This window comes from Pelophylax lessonae (assembly GCF_965119305.1).
Source record: "Pelophylax lessonae genome assembly, chromosome: 1".
Taxonomy (NCBI): Eukaryota; Metazoa; Chordata; class Amphibia; order Anura; family Ranidae; genus Pelophylax; species Pelophylax lessonae.
This window is the reverse complement of record NC_138768.1, coordinates 735601762-735624551: the sequence shown is the minus strand read 5'-3', so window position 1 is coordinate 735624551 and position 22790 is coordinate 735601762. Positions and strand designations below refer to the sequence as shown.

The 22790-nt window shown below is 42.4% G+C and overlaps 1 protein-coding gene across 2 annotated transcripts in view; it reads left to right on the top strand.

Annotated features, from left to right (window-relative positions):
- Positions 1-22790, top strand: part of CRACD (capping protein inhibiting regulator of actin dynamics) — a 273094-nt gene that overhangs the window by 109928 nt on the left and 140376 nt on the right. Inside the window, exon 1 of one of the 2 annotated variants that reach the window (XM_082264865.1) lies at positions 9514-9565. The exons of the other annotated variant lie outside the window; for it this stretch is intronic. The gene's annotated coding sequence lies outside the window, so the exon portion shown is untranslated. Of the gene's footprint in view, positions 1-9513; positions 9566-22790 lie in introns of those variants that run through there. 2 annotated transcript variants of the gene reach the window in all.

Sequence of the window (22790 nt, the reverse complement as noted above, 5' to 3'; positions counted from 1 at the left end):
CAGGAACTGGCTGCATACTCTCACCACATGAGGCTGGGCATTTTTGTGCAACAGGAAGAGCCCAGAACCCACTGCACCAGTGTAGGGTCTGACAGCGGGTCCAAGGATTTCATCCCGATACCTAATGCCAGTCAGGGTGCCGTTTTCTAGCCTGTAGAGATCTGTGCGTCCCTCCATGGATATGCCTCCCCAGACCGTCTGACCCACCACCAAACCTGTTATGTTGAACAATGTTATAGGCAACATAACATTCTCCACAATTTCTCCAGACCCTTTCACGTTTGTCATGTGCTCAGGGTGAACCTGCTTTCATCTGTGAAAAGCACAGGGTGCCAGTGGCAGACCTGCCATTTCTTGGTGTTTAATGGCAAAGTCGAGTTGAGCTCTGTGGTGTGGGACAGTGAGCACAGGGCCCACTAGAGGATGTTGTGTCCTCAGGCCATCCTCATGAAGTCTGTTTCTGATTTTTTGGTCAGAGACATTCACATCAGTGGCCTGTTGGAGGTCATTTTGTAGGGCTCTGGCAGTGCTCATTCTGTTCCTCCTTGCACAAAGGAGCAGATACTGGTCCTGCTGATGCGTTAAAGACCTTCTATGGCCCTGTCCAGCTCTCCTGGAGTACCTGCCTTTCTCCAGGAATTTCCTCCAAGCTCTTGAGCCACAGCCTGTCATTGATTTGTACAGGTGACTGTACACAAAACACCTGTATTCCAGGGCACAGAAATATACACTCTCTGAGGCTACACTATCTCACAAAAGTGAGTACACCCTCACATTTTTGTAAATATTTCATTATATTTTTTCATGTGACAACACTGAAGAAATGACACTTTGTTACAATGTAAAGTAGTGAGTGTACAGCTGGTATAACAGTGTAAATTAGCTGTCTCCTCAAAATAACTCAACACACAGCCATTATTGTCTAAACTGCTGGCAACAAAAGTGAGTACACCCCTACGTTAAAATATCCAAATTGGGCCCAATTAGCCATTTTCTTCTTCTATTAATGGCAAAGAACTCTCTGAGGATCTGAAAAAAGAATTATTGTTCTACATAAAGATGGCCTAGGCTAAGAAAAGATTGACAAGACACTGAAACTGAGCTGCAGCAAGGTGGCCAACACAATACAGCGTTATAACAGGACATTGCTGCAGAGGTTGAAGGGATGGGGGGGGTCAGCCTGTCAGTGCTCAGACCATACGCCGCACACTGTTTCTAATTGGTCTGCATGGCTGTCGTCCCAGGAGGAAGCCTCTTCTAAAGATGATGCACAAGAAAGCCTGCAAACAGTTTGCTGAAGACAAGCAGACTAAGGACATGGATTACTGGAACCATGTCCTGTGGTCTGATGAGACCAAGATAAACTTATTTGGTTCAGATGGTGTCAAACGTGTGTGGCAGCAACCAGGTAAGGAATACAAAGACAAGTGTGTCTTGCCGACAGTCAAGCATGTTGGTGGGAGTATCATGGTCTGCGGCTGCATAAGTGCTTCTGGCACTGGGGTGCTACATTTCATTGAGGGAACAATGAATGCCAACATGTACTGTGACATACTGAAGCAGAGCATGATCCCAGTCGTTTGGAGACTGGGCCGCAGGGCAGTATTCCAATATGATAATGACCCCAAACACACCTCCAAGACGACCACCGCCTTTCTAAATTGGTTGAGGGTAAAGTTGATGGACTGGCCAAGCATGTCTCCAGACCTAAACCCTATTCGGGTGGGGCATCCTCAAACGGATGGTGGAGGAGCTCAGGGTCTCTAACATCCACCAGCTCTGTGATGTCCTCATGCAGGAATGGAAGAGGGCACCAATGGCAACCTGTGAAGCTCTGGTGAACTCCATGCCCAAGAGGATTAAGGCAGTGCTGGAAAATAATGGTGGCCACACAAAACATTGACACTTTGGGCCCAAGTTGGACATTTTACCTTAGGGGTGTACTCAATTTTGTTGCCAGTGGTTTAGACATTAATGGCTGTGTGTTGAGTTATTTTGAGGGGACAGCAAATTTACACTGTTATACAAGCTGTACACTCACTACTTTACATTGTAGCAAAGTGTAATTTCTTCAGTGTTGTCACAGGAAAAGATATAATAAAATATTTACAAAAATGTGAGGGGTGTACTTACTTTTGTGAGATACTGTATGTTAACAGGGCCTTTTGTCAAACAGATTATTGGCAGTACAGTAATTATCTTTCTTTCCTCACAGTCCATTGAAACTACAAGTCCATTGGTGGCAGACAGGATTTGTAGTTTATTCAGTCACAGGTCTCTGTGAATGATTGACGCGGATGTGCGACTAGAACCAAACCACCCCACTGCTCCGCCATTTTTAAATGTGACAGCGGCTCGAAAGGAACCCCATTCCTGTGGTGGGGGGTTCAGGGGATGTGCTGTGCAGCAACATGTTACATGTTATTCCCCAAAAAACATGTGTAACATGTTTCAAAGGGTGAATTAGCCTTTAGGTTGGGTTCATACTTAGGTGGTTGTGGGAAATTTTGCAATCTGTTCTGTACACATTTCTGGAACCGTATTGCAATCACACTGGCCTTATGATCTGCTGTGGGGGTCAATACAATTCTCTTATATTGCTTCCTTTGTGTGAAATCCCTGGTGTTCCTGCCAGTTCCTCTACTGTCCTGTTAAAAACTGACAACACTATTCATGAGCGCAAGGTGTGGTTAGTTCTCTAGCTATGCTGTAGCTCCTGTACTCCCCCCCCCCCCCTGCACAGCCATTCACTGGGGATTTCAGTGTACTGCTGTTTCTCCTCCCCCAGCTCTCATGCTACTATGAAAATAGGCAATGTGATCACTTATAGAAAGGGGAAAAAAGTGTTTTTTAATGTGTTTTTTTATATCTATACACAAATGTTTTGCCTTTCATTTCTATTTTAATCTGAATTGGTTGTTTTACAAGGTGAAGGTTTACAATAACTTTAATGTAAAGATGCTACAGGACAGGCTAGTGATGGAATGGGGTATGCTATTCCATAGAGATTGATAACAAAGTAAATCTAACTTTAGGAAAATACTCTATAAGCAATGATGGAATGTAAGATGGAGTGTCACTGTTATCAGATAAATTGGTAAACCACTCCAGTAACCTGAGAAGACATGCTTCTGATTATAATAAATTGTCTGTATAACTGGAGACGTGTCTCCTTAGGAAACTTTTGTTGTTCACTTTCCATTTGCTGCTTCAGTAAGATGTCTTAAAAGGCAGAGCTGAATGTGGGTAATCTGAGTAAAGCTGTTGGCTTCCCTTCCCTGTGCAAAGTCAACCATTAGCTAGCAGTTTGCTTAAAGTGATACTAAACACATACTGTTCAGTTTACATTGTCTCTTCTATTTCTGTATGTGGATGGTGATTCTGCAATTATTTTATTAAAAAAAAATTGATGTTCCTTTTTCCTAATCGATATACAGCTGTCACATGACCCAGATCATTCCCAGCCTGTCCGCACGGAAACATAAGCAGGAGGAGCTTCTAGTCCTTTGCTGCTGGTCATATGTTCCAAACAAAAAAAACTGCTTTTGGGGCACAGAGTAAAAATAAAAAAAATAATATCAATAAAGGGTTTTAAACACTTTTAAATTACAAGTTGGAAATCGTACATGTATGCACATTTGCTATATACCATGGGGTCTATTTACAAAGAATTTGCTGTGCAAATGTCTCACAGCCATTGTGAATAATCCCTACTATGTGTCTAATATGTGCATTTCCTATCACTGTTCGCTCCATTTAGTGGCCTTAATACAGTATTTTCCTGAAAAACTGTAATCAGGTGTAGCACCCTCCTAGGTAGGTGCTAGGTAACCTATAGGGGTGACCTTGTCTGCTTATCAGCATGGTCCAATTATTCAGTCAGGCTGTCATATGTTCCCAAGTGTGACTGTTGAGTTGGGGAGTCTCCCTACTATATCCAATGAGGGCTCTCATTGGACAGTGGAGGAAACCTGACCAATAGCACACCAGGGCTTGTATCTATCCAAAAGGGCAGATTTTGCCACAGTGCATCCTGGGAGGGGGATATAAGTCTGAAGGGAGCACATGACAGAGGGTCTTTGGCGGGAAGCAGAGTCCCAGGAGGGGGGGGGGTGATGGCTGTCTCTCCTCCTGTCAGTGTGAGGGAAGGTGTCCTGGATGGTTGGCCTAGAGGACAAAAGGTTGTGCTGAGCTTCAGAGAGGGATCCAGTGTGCTGAGGACTATGCGGAGCTGTTGGGGGCCGGAGTTTCCAGGAAAGCAGAGTCGTGAGTACTGTAAACTGCCCCGGGGTCTTCCTAGGATAGGGGACCACTCCAGGAAGGTCAGAGGGATCCAGGAGCCAGCTTACCAGGAGGAAGCTTAGAAAAGGGGGTGCCTGAGTCTAAGCCCTGAAGAGAAGTAAAAGAGTAAAGAGGGTGCCGGCCCTGAAGTGTTAAAAGCTGCAGCAGTATTTCAAGTAGCTCCGTTAGCCAGGAGGGCTAAAGGGAGCAGTGTAAAGGACTTTGTGTCACCGCGGAAGTGTCCAAGTCAGTACAGAGTTAACAGGACAACAAGTCAGCGTTAACAAGCGCCAACCGGCGTTGACCGGCATTCAGCCAGCGTCAAGTCAGCATCAAGAGGGATTTTTCTCAGTTGTCTCATTACAGTGTATAGTCAAGCCAGAGGAGTATCCCACTCATTCCCTTCTCCCATCCAAGTTCCTAAAATAAATACAAAACCAAAAGACTGGACTGTTTCTTGTCTCAGTGCTCACACTTGGAGAACATACTTAAATGTGCTGTTGTTACTAGCGGTAACCCTGGCAGACCCACATCTGGCACAATGCCTGGAAATTCTGCTACACAGGAAAATACCATATCATGGAGCTGATGATCATAGGAAATACACATATTAGACAAATGAGGATTATATACGATGACTGTGTGAATAGTGAGGCATTTGCACAGCAGATTGTTTATATTTTTGGAAATAGACCCCTATGTGACTTTGGCTGTAAAAGAGCATGACTAGCGTAGAACAGATGTCCTTATAAAACCTGGCTGAAACGGCCAACCCACCACCCGCTTGCACCCTTTTCCCTTTACCTTATCCCAATAATCGAGACGACACCGTAAGTGGAATAAAATTGGCCATAGCAGCCCTTTTATTAACCAATTTCAAATTAAATTAACATAAATTAACATAAAGGAAAAAACCATTCCTTAAAACAGAAACGTCAAAAACAGTTAAAGCTTTTGTTGGTCTTTGAGGCCCCCCATTTTAATGTTCAGATAAAATACTACACTGCGGGCCCACTTAAACATAATAGGCCTCCAGCCGCAAAACTCCAGCTCTGAGACAACACTCTACCCGCAGTGTACCCATGTTTCCTTCCAGTCAACTGACCTCAACTGGAACGCACCAGAGGGAACCTACCACCAGTGGGTCCCGAACCATTATCTTGCCTTAAAGGTTCTTGCACCTGCCAGCAAAGACCAACAAAAAGACGCCACAGCTGCCACGACATCCCAGGCAAACCTGTAAAAAACAATAAAATAACAAAACCCCACACCCAGGATCCAACAAATAGAGGTTAAACAGTAGGGCGGGAGGGAGGGACGCTTCAGCTGCCGAGTGAGGGGATTTTTGGCGCCCCCCAGCAGATCCCACCTCTTCCTGTCTGCCAGCCCCACCTCCCCCTGAGCTAGCTAAACAGCCTAGGCTCCCCCCATTACCACTGATAACTTTTATTACTGACTTAACCCCTACACTCCCCTGTCCACTTAGTCATGCTGGCCCTATGCTATCTCTCCGCTCCTGCTCCGGGCCTCCCTGTCTGGAGGGAGGATTAGGGTAGAGACAGAACTACCCTAATACATGCCCTGTTCCTTGGGAAAAAAAAATAAGTTTCCACAAAGAACCAGTGTTAATTTTGGCATCAAATTTCGATTTCGTTTTAGTCATAGTCTTTTGACTAAAATACCATTTTAGTTTTAGTCCCTTTTTAGTTATCTCCAGTATTTCCAGTACAAAATCATTTTAGTCGACTAAATCAAATGGGTTTAGTTAAATTGTAATGCATCATTTAAGCGTTTTTCTAGAATTTCCAAACTCATATGATCCTGGAGTAAAAAATCTAATATCATGTTATTATTTATGGTATAAAGGTTTAAACAAACTTACAGATACAGATTTAGCCGCTCTGGATAGCCTGAGGAAGCCTTTAATGCACAGTTCTCTGGACGGTCTGAGGAGGCCTGTAATGCTGCACAGTGCTCTGGACAGTGGTCTGAGGAGGCCTGTAATGCTGCACAGTGCTCTGGACAGTGGTCTGAGGAGGCCTGTAATGCTGCACAGTGATTTTGACGGTGGTCTGAGGAGGCCTGTAATGCTACACAGTGCTCTGGACAGTGGTCTGAGGAGGCTTGTAATGCGGCACAGTGTTCTGGACAGTGGTCTGAGGAGAAGTGTAATGCTGCATAGTTTTCTGAACAGTGGTTTGAGAAGGCCTGTTATGCATACAGTGCTCTGGACAGCTGTCTGAGGAAGGCTGTAATACTGCACAGTGCTAACTGCTAAGCACCCTACAGAATCGCTTGCTTGCTGGGAGCGGAAGCACTCACAGGCTCTACACAGGTGGAAAACGTAAGTTCAAGAGGGTAAATATCCCTCCCTCACATTTTCGTTTCATTTTCGTTCGTTAACGAAAACAGAATGTATTTTTGTCATAGTTTTTGTTTCGTTTTTGTCACTGTAAAAAGGCCGCTGATGCAAATTTTTACAAAAATGTTTTAGTTGACAAAATTAACACTGCTTCCCACTTATGCTGATAAACAGGCCAGGCAAGAAGACATACAATTAATAATAAATGTGGATAATGTAAAAGATTACATAATCTGCCAGTATGCATGCATACAAAATGTTTAGCTTAAAATGTTATTGGGGGGGGGGGGGTTTACTAAAACTGATGCACAAGGAATTTGGTGCAGCTCCACATAGTAACAATCAGCTTCTAACTTCAGCTTGTTCAAATAAGCTTTGACAATAAAACATACAGGTTACTAGTGTACAGCTGCACTAGATTTTGTGTGCACCAGCTTTAGTACATTTCCCCCATTGTTTTTCCACAATAGATCATTTATTTTGCTCCAAAGGAGAAGTATGGCCAAAGTTTGTTACATATTTCTCTCCTGGGTCACAGGAGTACACTTATTTCAACCCTCCTGTAACCAAGATTTAGCGCGCAGCAGGCTTAGGCCCACTGTCGGCTGAATTCATAAAGCCGGTCCAGGCTCTACAAGGATCCCAACTTTGCTGTCAGGATCCATCTAGATGCCTGACTGGCAACTGGCTCAGCCTCACAGTGCGTCACTAAGAAGCTGAGCCAGCTGTTCCTGCCCCCTCTCCTGCCTGGTGCTCTAGTGAGCCCTGGAGGAGCAGAGAGCCAGTGACTCTGTTCAGTAAAGACCGAGAACTTAGCAATCAGCGATCATGTGATCGCTCAGTTCTGAGTGTTAGAGCCAGCAGGAGACATCTGCAGCATCAGACCAATGTTGCAGCCACATAGGTGGGCATGAATGTTCGTTTGCTTTTTTTAAAATCCCACACTTCTAACATTACCTAAGCAGACAGGCCATTAACTAAGCAGAGAACTAAGCAGGTAGACCTGTTTCAGGTCTGTCTGCGCCACCTGCACCAGTTTTTATTCCAGAGTAAAATAGAAAGTAGCGCAGGTGTGCCACTTTTTAAATTGTTACTTAACCAAGAACCTGCATTCACTATATCTGACCTCCCACAGTACACAGAACATGGAAATGCAATTATTTTAGTACATCTAAATGGATGAATACCTTTTCTCATCAGCAGTATATAGCATCCTTGTGACTTGTATTGGTTCCTAGTAAAGCTTGTAGGAGGAGTTTTCATTCTCCCCTGATCCTCTGTCTGGACATGTCTGAACAGTGCTAATTGGCCCTGCGCTGATCACATGCACTCTCCCAAGAAAAAAAACTCTCTACCAATACATACCAAATTGAGCTTGTGCAGCCCGTTCCCTGGCTCTGTAAATATCAGGTTATTTTTTGGAGACAGTGAAAGAAGAGGAGGATCAGAGAGGCAGGATAAATAGCCTTCATACACAATGCAGAGGATTAACCCCTTAGGTTCCACAGTGAGTATAACAAGCATGCTTTGCTGCATATACAGACTGATTTATTGGTGTGGGATTTGCAACACTTTAACAGAGGGAATATGGCAGTTTCCCATATAGAAAATTGCTGCAGATCCCTGCCAGGTTTGATCCCCCCCCCCCCTCGACTCTAGCAGTGATTACATTACACGAGCAGAGCCTACAGGGTTAACGACTCTCCCCCTGCCTTCCGCTCTGAGCCCAACAGGGGGCAGGAACAGCAGAGAGATCGGGGCATGCAGCACCAGCGCTCTGTTCTCTGTGCTGCCTGTAACAGACACAGCAGAGCAGAGAACTCTTCACTCAATGAATAAAAAAATATTGGTTAATTGGAGCAGCACCTGCTTGTGCTGCTTGTAAAACTCTTACGCCCCTTTCACACATACGGTCCGTTCAGTTCATCAGTTCAGTCATGTCAAAATGTATCAGTTTTCCATCCATTTTCCATCCGTTTTTCATCCGTTGTCATCCGTTTTTCATCCATTGTCATCCGTTTTTCGTCCGATCCGTTTTTTTGACGGATGAAAAATAGGGCATTCATCTGTTCAAAAAAACGGACATTGACGGAAGCGGATGAAAACGGATGTTAACTGATGATCATCCGTTGCCATCCGTTTTTACATAGAGATACATTGATGTACGTTTTTCATCCGTCAACGGATGGATGAAAAACGGACAGCATGTGTGAAAGGGGCCTTAAGGATATCTAGAGTTACAGCATGAACTTTCATTTTAGAACAACTGCATTGTAATAACAATACAAACAATAGTTATTTTTGACAATCCAATATAAGCTTATTTGAAAAAAATGTTTTAACCATAGATACATTTAAAAGATGCCACTCTTTCCCATATCACAATGTAGGGAGGTGTGAAATAGCCAGTAGCAGGTACAGGTAACAGGTACTACAATAGGTTTTACATGTGATACTTCCAAAATACATAAAAAATCTTTCATAGCTGATCAAACAAATTACAGCTTTCACCTTCTTACCCCTTTACTTGATTTCATTATTTCATATATAGTCTCGTATAAGTACAATACAGGTGCACTTAAGCAAATTTGGGCCCTTATGTCTAAGGGCTCAATGTAAGAACCTTGGCCTGCTGTAAATACAATATATACCATTTATTATCTATCTGTATAATCTTTTTCCCTGTGACTAGCACATGCAAATGTAAAGTCTTCAGGGTTGTAAAGGTTAGAAATATCCATGCATGGGTTAACTGTTCTTTATGGTTGGGAATGTATTGGAGCCAGGCCTTGTCTTATATTATTCATAACGTGTCTGTGCACTTTAAAATTTTTGTTTCAGTAATCCATAGAAGCAACATGGCAGATGAAAGCGAATCAAAGCAGGATGCTCAGGAGGAATTGCTGAGTACTAAGGTTTCAGGTAAACAAGTACAGGCCTTTGGATTGCAAATTAAAGGCAGAATCCATGCTAATTAGCTTGTGTGCAGTTGTGTTTTATTGTGCATGTTGTGTACCTTTGCCCAAGGTCATAAAGGCATAAAATATAGAGCAGGCTGCATGTATACATGCATTATCATTTATTACCCAGAAATATTTAAATCATTAAGAACTCAGCTTCACCTTCTGCTATATAACATCTATATATACATACTGTATATATAATTTAGAGTATAGCATACAGCTAAGGAAATAAAGTTGAAGAAATGTTAAATGTAGGCACACTGACTAACTGACACTCCCTATTCTCTAGTAATGGCACCCCCTGTGCGCAAGAGATTTGACTATCTAGAGACATGGCCACATCTGACAGTTGGGTGACTGATGTGTTCCATACTAAAGCTTTGATACCGAAGCAAAAATCAAATAGTTTGGAAAATCATCAGTAGCTGAAATATGAATTGGTTATCAAAAGAGAAAGTCTAGCACAAGATTTTCTGCCAATCTGTATTTAGGTACTTTTTCAGATAAAATTAAAAGGTGAATTAACAACGTACAACCTCCCTAGAACTCTGGTTCCCGCTGGACCTACCTTTGTAGGTGATGAGCTGTCAGTGCCTAAGCTGTAGTGATGCCGGGGATTTGAAATCCCTGTTCTTCTCCATCTTCTTGCTACGGATCAAGCGATACTGATTGGTTAGCATTGGCACAGAACATCACTCTGATCTGTCCTGGAAGCCCTGCAGAGAAAAGAGGGAGAAGAGCGAGAATTCCAAATCATGAATAAATCCCCTTCCAGAGCAACAACTAGGACTTTAATGGTACCAATATGGTGAATTTTGGTATAAAATGTATCCAAAGTTTATTTTTTAAATGCAAATTAAAATCACTCATTAAAAACAATTATACACATCTGCTGACCATCATAGTATACAGATAAAAATTCACATACGTGGTTCCAATTAGTTTATTTTTAGTTAATGTACCATTAAAGTCCTAGTAGTTACTGTGGAAGAGAATTTATTCACAATTGTTAGTTTTGAGGACGCGGTACTTGTTAGAGAATCATGTGAAGATATCATTTATTTCTCAAGTACATTTTTGCGGGGATTCCAAAACCCCGGACTGCTACACCAGCTGCATTAGCACTGAGCTCATCACCCACAGAAGTGAGTACAGCGGGGACCAAGGGGTGTGGAGGTTAATGCAGAATCCAGGCAAGTAATGAAATACAAATGAAGGTATGAGAAGAACACTCACACCTGTCTACCTTTTTTCATTCTGTTATTCTTTTCATTTAGTCAGATAATATAGCTTGGTTGGTGACCTCACTTCTCTCCACTACTGTTAAGCAGTGATGATTGGACTGTGAGGAGTGGCAACACACTGATGAGGTCATCCATTTGCTTTACCCTCCAACAGGCATGTTTAGGAATAGTGATTGACAGCATTATGCAATGAAAAAGGTCCTTTAGGAGGTTTATATCAAGAGAGAATAAGGTACTTATGGTACTTAAAGAAGAAGTCTTATCAGAAACATTCTCTGTTCCCCAGGGGACAAAGTGCTACATGCATTTTGATGGGTGCTGTGTATGCTGATCTAGCATGGTTGACAGAGCACCCCCCCCCCCCCTCCACTGCTGTTTGACCATAATGCTCAGTAGGAGAAGGATAGTTAATTAGTTGTGATTGAGGGGAGGAAGCATGTCGGCCAGGGGAAGGGGCATGTCAGTTTAACACTGTCTGGAAGACATACACAAGACTGATTGACAAGTGCGTCCTTGCATTGAGCCTGCATCTATGTATGCAACAGACAATGTATTTGTCAAATACCATCAAGGGTACAACTCTACTTTGTGTGAATCAAATGCCCATGGAAATCCAGATATTACCTGTAAATGTAGCAGTGACATCATCACTGCTATATGACCAGTCCAAGGGACATAGCTGTGGGTGAGACCAAGCAGGTCCTCCCATTACGGGCGACATTCAGTGGCTGGTCTTTATTACAGGAAGCACTTACACAGAAACAAAGTACAGAAATCATTTTATGTTGGATTACTTCACAGCATTCCAAGATTCAAGTTAAAATACACATGGGTCTTGTATTTAGACAATATTTGTATGACTCAGAGTTTGCCTTTAAGACCTTTCCTTATAAAAAATAGAAGGACACCTGCTTCCAATCCCCATCCCATTAGTCCCATCATTTTTAGGCCCCTTGCACACAGGCAGATCGTTCAGATCTGCCAGTCTGTTTTTTTGGCGGATCTGAACGGTCACCCCATGCATGTCTATGGGGCATCGGATGTCAGCGGAGACATATCCGCCGACATCCGATCCAATCCGTCAAATCTGGACGGATGGAAATTGACGGTCCATTCCCATCCGATTCCCCCATAGAGATGCATGGGGACCTGACAGCTGTGTCTCCGCACACAGCACAGAGAACAGCTGTCATCCTCCTGCTGAGATAAACGGAGTCCGTCTGAGTGATGGACTGTGTAAAAGAGACCTAAAGCAAAACTCTGAGATCAGCAGATATTGTCTAAATGCATACATAAGATATTTCCTTCCTTGAATGTTGGAATGCTTTGTGTATTTCTTCAAGAACTGTGCAGTAATCCAGTGTAAAGCTTTGCTTATGTGCATGAGCTTCCCATAATAAAGACCAGTCACTGCTGCTTTCTCTCCTTGTTTAGGGTGACTGGTCTTGTCCTTACCCCTTTGTGTAGTTTGGGTTGGGCCCCTCCCACAGTTCTGCTGTCTGCACAGGAACAGGAATGATGTCACTGATACATTTACAAAGTAATATCTGGGGTTCTGTAAAGGCATTTGGTGCACACAGAGTGAAAGTATATTCTTTCAAAGTTTTTGTGCCTTGGGTTCAGCTTTAAGTACTTTTCAATGTTCTTAGTTTGTTTGGGTTTATACCTTTTTTTGCGCACAGTAAAAGAGCCATGGTCTCTGCACTGTGCTAATAAAGGCTAAAGGTCTTTTTGCATGAAGGTAAAAAACCTTCTCTGTGCAGCAGCCCCCCCCCCCCCCCAATTTATATCTGAGCTCCATCTTCCTCCAGCGCTGTGCACGAGGGACTCTCCCTCCTCATTGGCTGAGACTTTGGCCATTGGCTCCCGCTGCTGTCAATTACAATCAGTTAACCAGTGAGTAGAGAGAGGGGCGGGGCCGAGCTGCGGCTGTGTGTGAATGGACATACAGAGCCGCAGCTTGGAAGTGAGCCTGCCTGGGTGCCCCCATAGTAAGCTTCTAGCTCTGGGAGCACTTGGCAGGAGGGAGGGGCAAGAAGCGTTGGGTCGGCAGCGGACCCGAGAAGAGGAGGATCAGGTGTTCTCTGTGCAAAACCACTAAACAGAGCAGGTAAAAGTCCAAAGCTTTAATATCGCTTTAAGTAAGCCTCCAAGAATGTAAGCATAGGAGCTATTTAAGTATAAACCAACACACATAATTGCCATTATAATTATTAATTGGTAGAGATGGATTCTGTCTCTTTCCTTGGCCTGTCTGAGATATATGTGCTGTGATTTGTGCAGCAATGGATAAACATGAATTATTCACATGCGCTGAATAATTTCATGGTATTTGAGGTGTGCTGTGACCTTATTCCTACTGAGAGTGCTGCTGCTCTTCCTCTGTAATACTGCACTGAATTTTTCAGTTCATAAAGTAATTTCAGGCATGGGGGTTGTTTTTTTTTGAATGCTTAATACATAACGTGCCCCAGGTTAATGAAACTATCTGTTCCGCATGTGGAGAAAAAGAAGCACATAATATGTATTTAATACATCATTTGCTTTAGGTGAAAAATGCTATTCACACATTGCTTTGCCCTGCAATCAGTTTTAAAATAAGTAAAGTTACTTGCATAAAAGTGTCTAGGGAAAGAACAGTCCTTGTAACCACCGATTCCCATTCTACCTTCATTTCTTGTGTATTGTCCTAATTACAATACAAGCAGAGATGTATAGTAACTAAGTAGAACTACTTCACTACTGTACTTAAGTACCGAAAGGCGGTATCTGTACTTTCCTAGAGTAGAATTTTTTTCTCCTACTTCCACTTTTACTTCACTATATTTTTTCGATGATTTCAATACTTCTACTCCGATATTTTTTTTTGTGCTGCATAGTTACTCGTTACTATTATAAAAATTACCACTGCCAGAACAGTAGATGGCAGGTTTCATGAAGCTCAAAACATGTGTATTATCAGCGCATACGAAAATAAATGCTACTGTATGTATAAATAAAAGCTGCATTTGAAATGATAAAAAACAATATGATGTTCAAACTTTTGACTTCTTTCTTTAATAACTACATAACACAGTACTTGTACTTTTACTTTCAGTACTTGAGTAGCAATTTTTTTTCAAAACTACTGGTACTTTTACTTTCAGTACTTGAGTAGCAAAATTTTTTAAAAAAACTACTTGCAATACTTAAGTACAAAAAATGTTGAATACTTTAGTACTACTACTCAAGTCACTTTTTGATCGAGCACTTCCACTTCTACTAAAGTCACTTTTTGATCGAGCACTTGTACTTTTACTCAAGTATGGGTTTCGAGTACTTTATACAACTCTGAATACAAGCAGAGAATCTGATTGTTTGCTTTCGACAACTCAACTGTTCTTCTGTCAGTTAGCAAAGTGTACAGTAAGTGCTTTGTTTGAGTGATCAGTTTTTAAGTGTGCATAAAAGCAAAACTTTTTTTTACTTTTTTATTGAGCGTGGGAGGGTTATTCTTTGCCAGCATTCAATGAAAGGTTCCTCGTCATAAATTGTTAGGGGTTCCTTGAGATGGGTGCAATTGCTCTCCCAAGTCCAAAAAATTAAAAGCCTGTGCTGTAATTAACCCCATTTCTTACACCACAATGCTCAAAATTTGGAAGCTCATCAAATTGAATTGACCCCTTAATTCCAAGTAGGTCAGGCAGGACATACTTGTTACCAAAGGAAGGGGATGGCAGATCTTCACTTGCTCTCTTTCTTACATAGTTACATAGTTACATAGTTAGTGAGGTTGAAAAAAGACATCAGTCCATCCAGTTCAACCTATGATGTGTGTGTGTGTTTGCTTTTAACCGTACATTGTATACCCCTGTATGTTGTGGTCTTTAAGGTGTCCATCTAATAGTTTTTTGAAACTATCAATGCTACCTGCTGATACGACTGCTTGTGGAAGAGAATTCCACATCTTTACCGCTCTTACCGTGAAGAACCCCTTACGCTCTTTAAGGTTAAACCGCCTTTCCTCAAGTTTTAGTGAGTGGCCACGTGTCTTATTGTATCTCCTTTCTCTGAATAGTTTGTTCCATATGCTAGGGTCACCAGTACAGTATTTGTACATTGATATCATATCCCCCCTCAATCGTCTCTTCTCCAGAGAGAACAGGTTCAGTGCTTGCAGTCTTTCCTCATAGCTGATGTCCTCCATTCCCCTAATTATTTTTGTTGCCCTTCTCTGGACTTTCTCCAGTTCCAGCACATCCTTCCTGAGGACCGGTGCCCAGAACTGGACAGCATACTCCAGATGTGGCCGGACCAGAGTCTTGTAGAGCGGGAGAATAATCTCTTTATTTCTGGAGTGAATCCCCTTTTTTATACATCCCAGTATTCTGTTGGCTTTGCTTGCGGCGGCTTGGCATTGCATGCCACTGCCAAGCCTGTTGTCTACCAGTACCCCCAAGTCCTTTTCCATCCTAGACTCACCCAGAGGTTCCCCCCCTAGTGAGTAGCTTGCTTTCTGGTTTCTGGCCCCCAAGTGCATTACTTTACATTTTTCCACATTAAATCTCATCTGCCATGTAGTTGCCCACCCCGTTATTTTGTTCAGGTCCGCTTGCAAGGTTTCCACATCCTGCATAGAAGATATTGGCATGCCTAATTTAGTATCATCAGCAAATACTAAGATTGTACTCGATATCCCCTCCTCCAGATCATTTATGAATAAATTAAACAGGATTGGTCCCAGGACAGAACCCTGGGGGACCCCACTTTCCACACCCGCCCAATCCGAGTACTCCCCATTAATCACCACCCTCTGTACTCTCCCCTGGAGCCAGTTCTCTATCCAGGTACTCACCTTACGGTCCATACCTACCTTCCTTAGTTTGTACAGTAAGCGTTTGTGGGGAACGGTGTCAAAGGCCTTTGCAAAGTCCAGATACACCACATCCACAGGCTTTCCTTTATCTAGGTGGCAGCTCACTTCATCGTAGAAGGTTAATAGATTGGTTTGACACGAACGATTTTTCATGAATCCATGCTGATTACTACTTATAATACCGTTTTCATTACTAAAGTCTTGTATGTGGTCCCTTAACATCCCCTCCAAAATTTTGCAGACTACAGATGTTAGGCTGTCCTGCCTATAGTTACCCGGGATATATACTTCTTTGACTCCAAGGTCAAGGTAAAAAGAAAAAGTATACCTTCATAGTATAGTATCTCTACAGAGTTAGTCCTCAAACTAAATTGGTATTACACAAACTTTTAAACAAAATAAATTGCTTTCAAAGTTCCCTAAAAAAACACTGAAATAGGGGGGCTTACCCCTAGAAAATACCCATTAATGCCTCTTAGTCAAACCAACATTCAACATAAACATCCTTCCTCCAATACTTCCACAGCCATACAAGGACCACTTCGGCTTGCTTCAGAACAGATAGACCCACAGATATACTCGCACCAAAAAGACAAAAAAACCTCTTATGGTGTAGTAAGTTAGATCTGTGTTTTTCAACCTTTTTTAGTCAAGACACCCTTTAAAATTATGGACAGTTTTAAGGCCCCCCATTAAATTATGGATAGTTTTAAGGCCCCCATTAAATTATGGACAGTCTCAAGGCAACCCATTCTAAAATGTAAAAAACTATTCTAATATTTTTACATAATGCGGCAGCTGTGACACACGTAGGACACCTATTATTAGAAGTGATTTATTCTTCCAAAGCAAATACACTTTTGCACACTGGTACCGACTAGTATTCCAGTGTTTCTCATCTCTCTGTTTTTCTCCATCACTTAGCTAATGTGACCCCTGTGTTGATGGAGAGGGGTGGGGGGGGGGGGTCAAGCAAGGATGCTGTGCAAGTGATCAACACCCTTCTGGTTGTTAGGTAGGACGCCGGGGGCTAGAAGGTTGTAATGGTGCACAATAAAAACACGTGGCTTTGTGTAACTAGAAGGCAGGCTTTATCCACCTGTTGGCTTGTATACAATTTTTTGAAATTTTTAGGGATTTCGCCAAGGCACCCCTGAAGAAACCTTAAGGCACCCTGGTTAAAAAATGCTAAGTTAGATAATCCTATATCATGTAGGATTTATTAGCAAAACTTTAACCATGACTAAAGATTCCTGTGATATTACTACAGCTCACTAGATGTGCATGACCCTCTTAGCAAGTAAGTGAGTTAGCCCCGCATTTCATTTAGGAGTACTGTGTGTTTAAATCTACCATCAATGGTATATATAAAAGGCTCATTGTAAACAATTGAAGCCTTCTTTTACAAAGTGAGTCATTAACGTATGCTTTGTTTCTAAACCAATCACCAATGGTGCATACAGAGGATCACCAAACATTATTGACCCCTTCTATCCAAAGGTAGGTCAAAAGAATGTGTTATAATTTTATTCCACCACTCTTTCCCATTTGTATTATCAGCCGGATTCAATTGGAATAAAGCTCTCAAATAGATCCTCTTTTTCTGGATTTGCGACAAATGTTTACTTAAACCAAAAGAAAGACACCTCCACAGTGTGAAATCTTTTAAAGCAAGCCTTTTATGTAATAAATATTACTCACAGAATCATAAAAAGGGCATTCTACTTTAAGAACAATGTAAAAAAACAGCACTTCTGGGTTTTGCGTGCATGATGACGTCACTTCTGCTGTACCAAAAGTGATTTTTAGAATGCTATTACTATTACTGCCAATACACGTTACAAACTGTGGCCTAGTGTTTGGAGTAACACATCATATGCGGCATGTCAGTAGTGTGGGCAGTACAGCAAAATGAAGGAGAATGTAACACAAATCCAGCATGCGTGGACTATGAGGGAGTGAAGAAAGGGAGAACATAACCCTATGACTAACCCAATGAATAACAAAACTGCCTCTAGCTGATGATATATGGCACTTTTCCACTGCAAGTACCGGCTCGGCCCTGCTTGGCCCTGTTTGGTTTTCCACTGCATGGTACGGTGTTGGAACGGTTCGGTACGGTTTGGTATGGTTTGCTTTTCCACTAATGTAGTACTAAAGTAAGTGGGTGGGATAACAATGATTCTCTGACCAATCAGTGGCTAGTAGTGACAAACAGACAAGGCTGCATGCAAAGGATTGTGGGATATGGTACCGGTACGGCCCTGTTGGAACCACAACTGAGGTGGTACTGTTTAAGCGAGCTGTACCGTTCGGTTTTATGTAGTGGAAAAGTGCCGCCGCACCGTACCGAACCGTTCCTACACCGTACCATGCGGTACCAGCAGTGGAAAAGCACAAAAGCGAGCCGAACCGTTCGGTTCCATGCAGTGGAAAAGCGCCTATAGTGTTCCTTCTCTTGGGTTTTTCTGGTCTCTTTGCACTTGCAGTTTGTCTCTCAAGCAGCATTCTGCACCACATTTTCTGTACTGCCTGTACTTCTGTTCTCAGTCTATAGTCCATTGCAGAAATCATATTTCAGTTACTGAAATCATATAATTTAGAGATTATCTATATTAGTTGCTAAGGGCAGATTATATTTAAATAATACATTTCAATGGCACTCAAGGTCACAGGTAATATGACTTTTAAATTATCCATATGTTTGGCGTTCCTCAGGGTCTGGCCTGTTAATCACTGATGTCAAGTTCCAGAGGAAGGCAAAGAAGACCCCCAGAGATAATTATATCAATTATAACACAGTAGGAAATAAAAAATCCTCATTCCAAGCATGCCGTTTTTTTTTTTTTACCTGGATCACAACGAATCACCTGCATGCTATTTTCTTCTTTCTCTTCTGATTGTGTTGTTCAGTCTGTCATTACTATTTCCCCCTTTTACTTTTGCACTGGCTCTTGTCACTGTTATGGACAGCGATGAGCACAGGGTACTCAGACACAGATGGGGTCAGTGTTATAATGCAGGTGAGCGAATACTAGCCATTACTTAAATACTGTACTCAAATACACATTTTCTTAGTCACCTTATATTCATGGCAGCAGACTCGGTAGAAATAATAATGATAATTTCCCTACGTTTAGGTTAATATATTATATAACTTCCTCGAGCTGCTGGACACTGAAATATCCCCCTGGATAATAGAAGTGCAAGAAGAAAAGGAAGAAAGCACATCGCTCAAGTGTGAATTTTAATAACTCATATGTCAAGCATAAAATATACCCCTAATCATAGAACTTAATCATTCAAAAGTGCTCAAATTATTTCCAATCACAGTGATCCTTATTTGGTAAAATCAGCCCTACAGTGGACCTCCCTTTTTCTAAAAGCAGTAGATCCTAACAAAAAAATATAAAGGTGTTTATTAACTAAAACTGAAACAAGAAAAATCTGGTGCAGCTCTGTATAGAAACCAATCAGCTTCCAGTTTTTTTGTCAAAGCTGAATTGAACAAGCTAAAGTTAGAAGCTGATTGGCTGTCATGCACAGCTGCAACAGATTTTGAACACTCCAGTTTTAGAAATGTATAAGGCCCCTTTCACACTGGGCTGATTCTGTTGCCATCAGCAGAGGATCTGAGAGCAGATCCCCTGCTGATAGGAGCAGAACGGGCAAGTGACATGTCTTTGTCCACTCTGCTCTAAGGCCGCCTAGAGTAAACAGACCTTTTTCGTCTCTCCTGTTTTTTTACGTGGGCCTGATCAGACCCCCTTATATCAGAGTTCCCCTTTACATCAGGGTCTGCAGAGGTCCTTGCACTGTAAAGGGAAACAATGCAGATTGAGATGTAAAGGGAACTCTGTGGACTCTTGTGTAGGGGGGGGGGGGGCTCTGGTGACCAGAGACCCCCCTTATATCAGAGTTCTCCTTCACATTCTCTGCCTATAGGCTCCTGAGAGCCGACACAACTGACACACTGACTCCACACACAGGGCTGCTAATAGAAATCGCCCCGTACAGACTACCTGACAGCCCCCCCCCCCAAGAAAATATTAAAGCTATACTTCACTAAGAATACAAAAAAATCATTATTAGCAGACACAAATACAACATAACTCACAGAATTCCTGCTAAATCTAAAAGACAAAAAACGTTTTAATTAGTTAATAAATAAAAATGAAGATGAGATGAAAAAAACATACAGGCTTGGGCAGTTGGAGCTCGGGGATCAGAGAGACAGAGGGAGAGAAATAAAGTTACAGAAATAACAAACTTAGAAGCAGAGCTAACATTGGAGCCAGGGCTGGAGGGGGGGGGGAGGAGACACACAGTCAGCAGATAAAAGCTGGCAGCAGAGACCAGCCGCTGAAGGAAGAGTTCTGCAAGTGTGGTCCATCACTAATCCCCCCTCCCTGTGTTGGCCCCCCTGTGTGCTCGGGCCCCCTATAAGAGGACCACTGTTCCCCCCTATCAGCGGCCCTGTCAACACATCCAGACTCAACACATACTGTATGTACATCACATAATGTTGCAATGACACTGTTCCATTTTTGGGTACATGTTTAAGTGTAGGTGGATGTTCCTCTGCTGCTCATCAAGAATAATACAATTAAAATGCAACATGAACCACAAGTGACATTATATACTAATGATGTGCCCAGGCATCAGCAATTGGCAGCAGGAGCAATGCAGGATTGCAGGTCCATTGTAATCCATAGGAAAGCCGGTTGGACACACTAGGGTTGATTTACTAAGAAGAGTGCAAAATTTGGTGCAGCTGTACATGGTAGCCAATCAGCTTCTAACTTCAGCTTGCTCAATTAAGCTGTGACAAAAAACCTGGAAGCTGATTGGTTTCTGTGCAGAACTGTACCAGATTTTGCACTCTGTAGTTTTAGTAAATCAACGTATGTGTAGCGCTACCCCCTAAGGAGCCGTTGAGTTTCTAGGTCCAGCTATAGTCTGCACAGCCAGGCAACGTGCATTTTCCAACTTGCATCTAAAGTCAGTAACCAGTCCATGGGCTTGTTTTTGTTGTTTTATTTCAGGTTAACAACTTGGATAGGGTCTAGGAGTATATTGGATACCCAACATGAATAGTAACAGCAAACTCTGAAAACAAACTTCCTATTCTCTGTACAAAAATAATTGATACTGGGCTCTTCTGCTTTCAGAGTGGCAACGGTCCATTAATGCATCAGTAACACAGTCTCTTTAGGGGCACTTGGCCCCCTATAAATGTACCTTTTCAGATCCCAGCTAGAAACTGTTCATCCACCTGGCAGTCTTGAAGAGTATCCCAGAGCAAGGGATTCCAGAACAGATTCTTGAGCACTGTCCCAGGAAGAACTGGTTGGGTATGGCACCTAGCAGCCCTCTCCCTTTTAGGCCCTGGATGTGTAGAGGTGTTCACACTGTCCTTGTTCTGCAGATGTAGGTGTAACTGCTTTCAGGCCTTTTGCTGGGCTAGTTTATTTCATGGTTATACAGGCTGTCTTGGTGGACTTCAGGACAGCGAAGATTCCTTATTCAGCTTCCTTTATCCATCCTCTAGCCTAAAGGCCAGACCCCCCTTCTCTGGGGCCCCCTCCCAGGCTACACTCAGCAGCCCTTCAGCAGTCCATCTTCCACCCAACTCCCCTGCTGTCCAAGTTCCACGATATTTATGAGATGGTTCAGCCACCCTGCCAGGCCTTCTGCCTGGGGATTGGCCAGATTCCTATAAATACTAAGATCAGCACCTTCTGACCTCCACCTACTAGCTTCTAGAAACTTTTCCAAGCTTCCAGAACAAGGGGGAGGTACCAGAGGCCTGACCTGTAGAGCCTTCCAAGCTGACCTAAAGTAAACCCTCTGACTCCCATGCTTATAACAAGCCTCTATCTACACTATCAAGTTGTGTACAGGGTGCTACATATTTGTTAACTAGTATTTGTATTTAATGGCAGTAAAACGTCCCTTCAACCTGTTGGTATATTGTTGGACCTGTCAAGGAATTTAGAGCACTTGCAGAAACCTTACACATACATATGGAAGACATGTCATTTGTGCTCCTAGTGGAAGTTGGATCACCAACCCCACCACTGCAAGAGCACAATACTAGCTGCAATACCAATGGGGCCTCACAACTTATAAAACCGCATCCAAATAACATGGACCTTAGATGATACAAACTTCATTACAATTCATTCAAAGATCGAAAAAAGTGGATCTGCTGAAGTTTCATCAGATCCACAGATCCACATCATCCATAAGCATTTGAGAATGTATTACTATGCTGACGAGTGCATTGTGGTTTAAGAGTGCTGACCAGCTCAAAGCCATGTATTATATGAAAGAGACTGTCATTTAACAGTAAATCATTATTATCAGCCTAACAGGACATAACGGACATTGTATGCAGTACTTCTACGATAATTTATATATAGTGTCACATCCCTCGCATGTAGGCAACACAAGCCCAGGCTATGGAAATAACACTGATTGAGCTGTTCCTTCTTCCCAAGAAAAATATATATGTGGCGAAACGGATGCAGCTGAATAATTCTGAGACACTTCTTAAGTGATTTATAACTCGTGCCCATGTGCTTCAAGTCTTTCTTTATATACTAAGGAGTATTTCACCACACTTGAATACAGACCATGTGAATCAAAGGTAGCTCAGTTCTATATTAGAAGCTGTAAGCAATTAAATGGGGGGGCATGGAACCAAATGTCTTATCGTGATGAGTGAGGGGAGTAGGTTGGATGTATTAAATATATTCATTTTCCCTTTTTAAAAGCACCACTATTATTCTGCTAACCAACAGTAACACATATTCATGGGTTTCTACATAAAAATGGAAACCGTCTTAATGGTTTGAGGCCTGATGCTGTAGTATGATTATGATTTAGTCAAAACTGTAGTACTTTAGTGTTTTTGGACTCCCCTCACAAAGATTCCCGAACTGCGCTCATTTTATTTATTTTCCTAACATAGCAGATCGCAACCACACAAAGGTTCAAAGAGGGGATTGATCCCGTGTATACTGATGCTGACCTGCTTTATCCTTAACTACTTCAGCCCCGGAAGGTTTTACCCCCCTTAA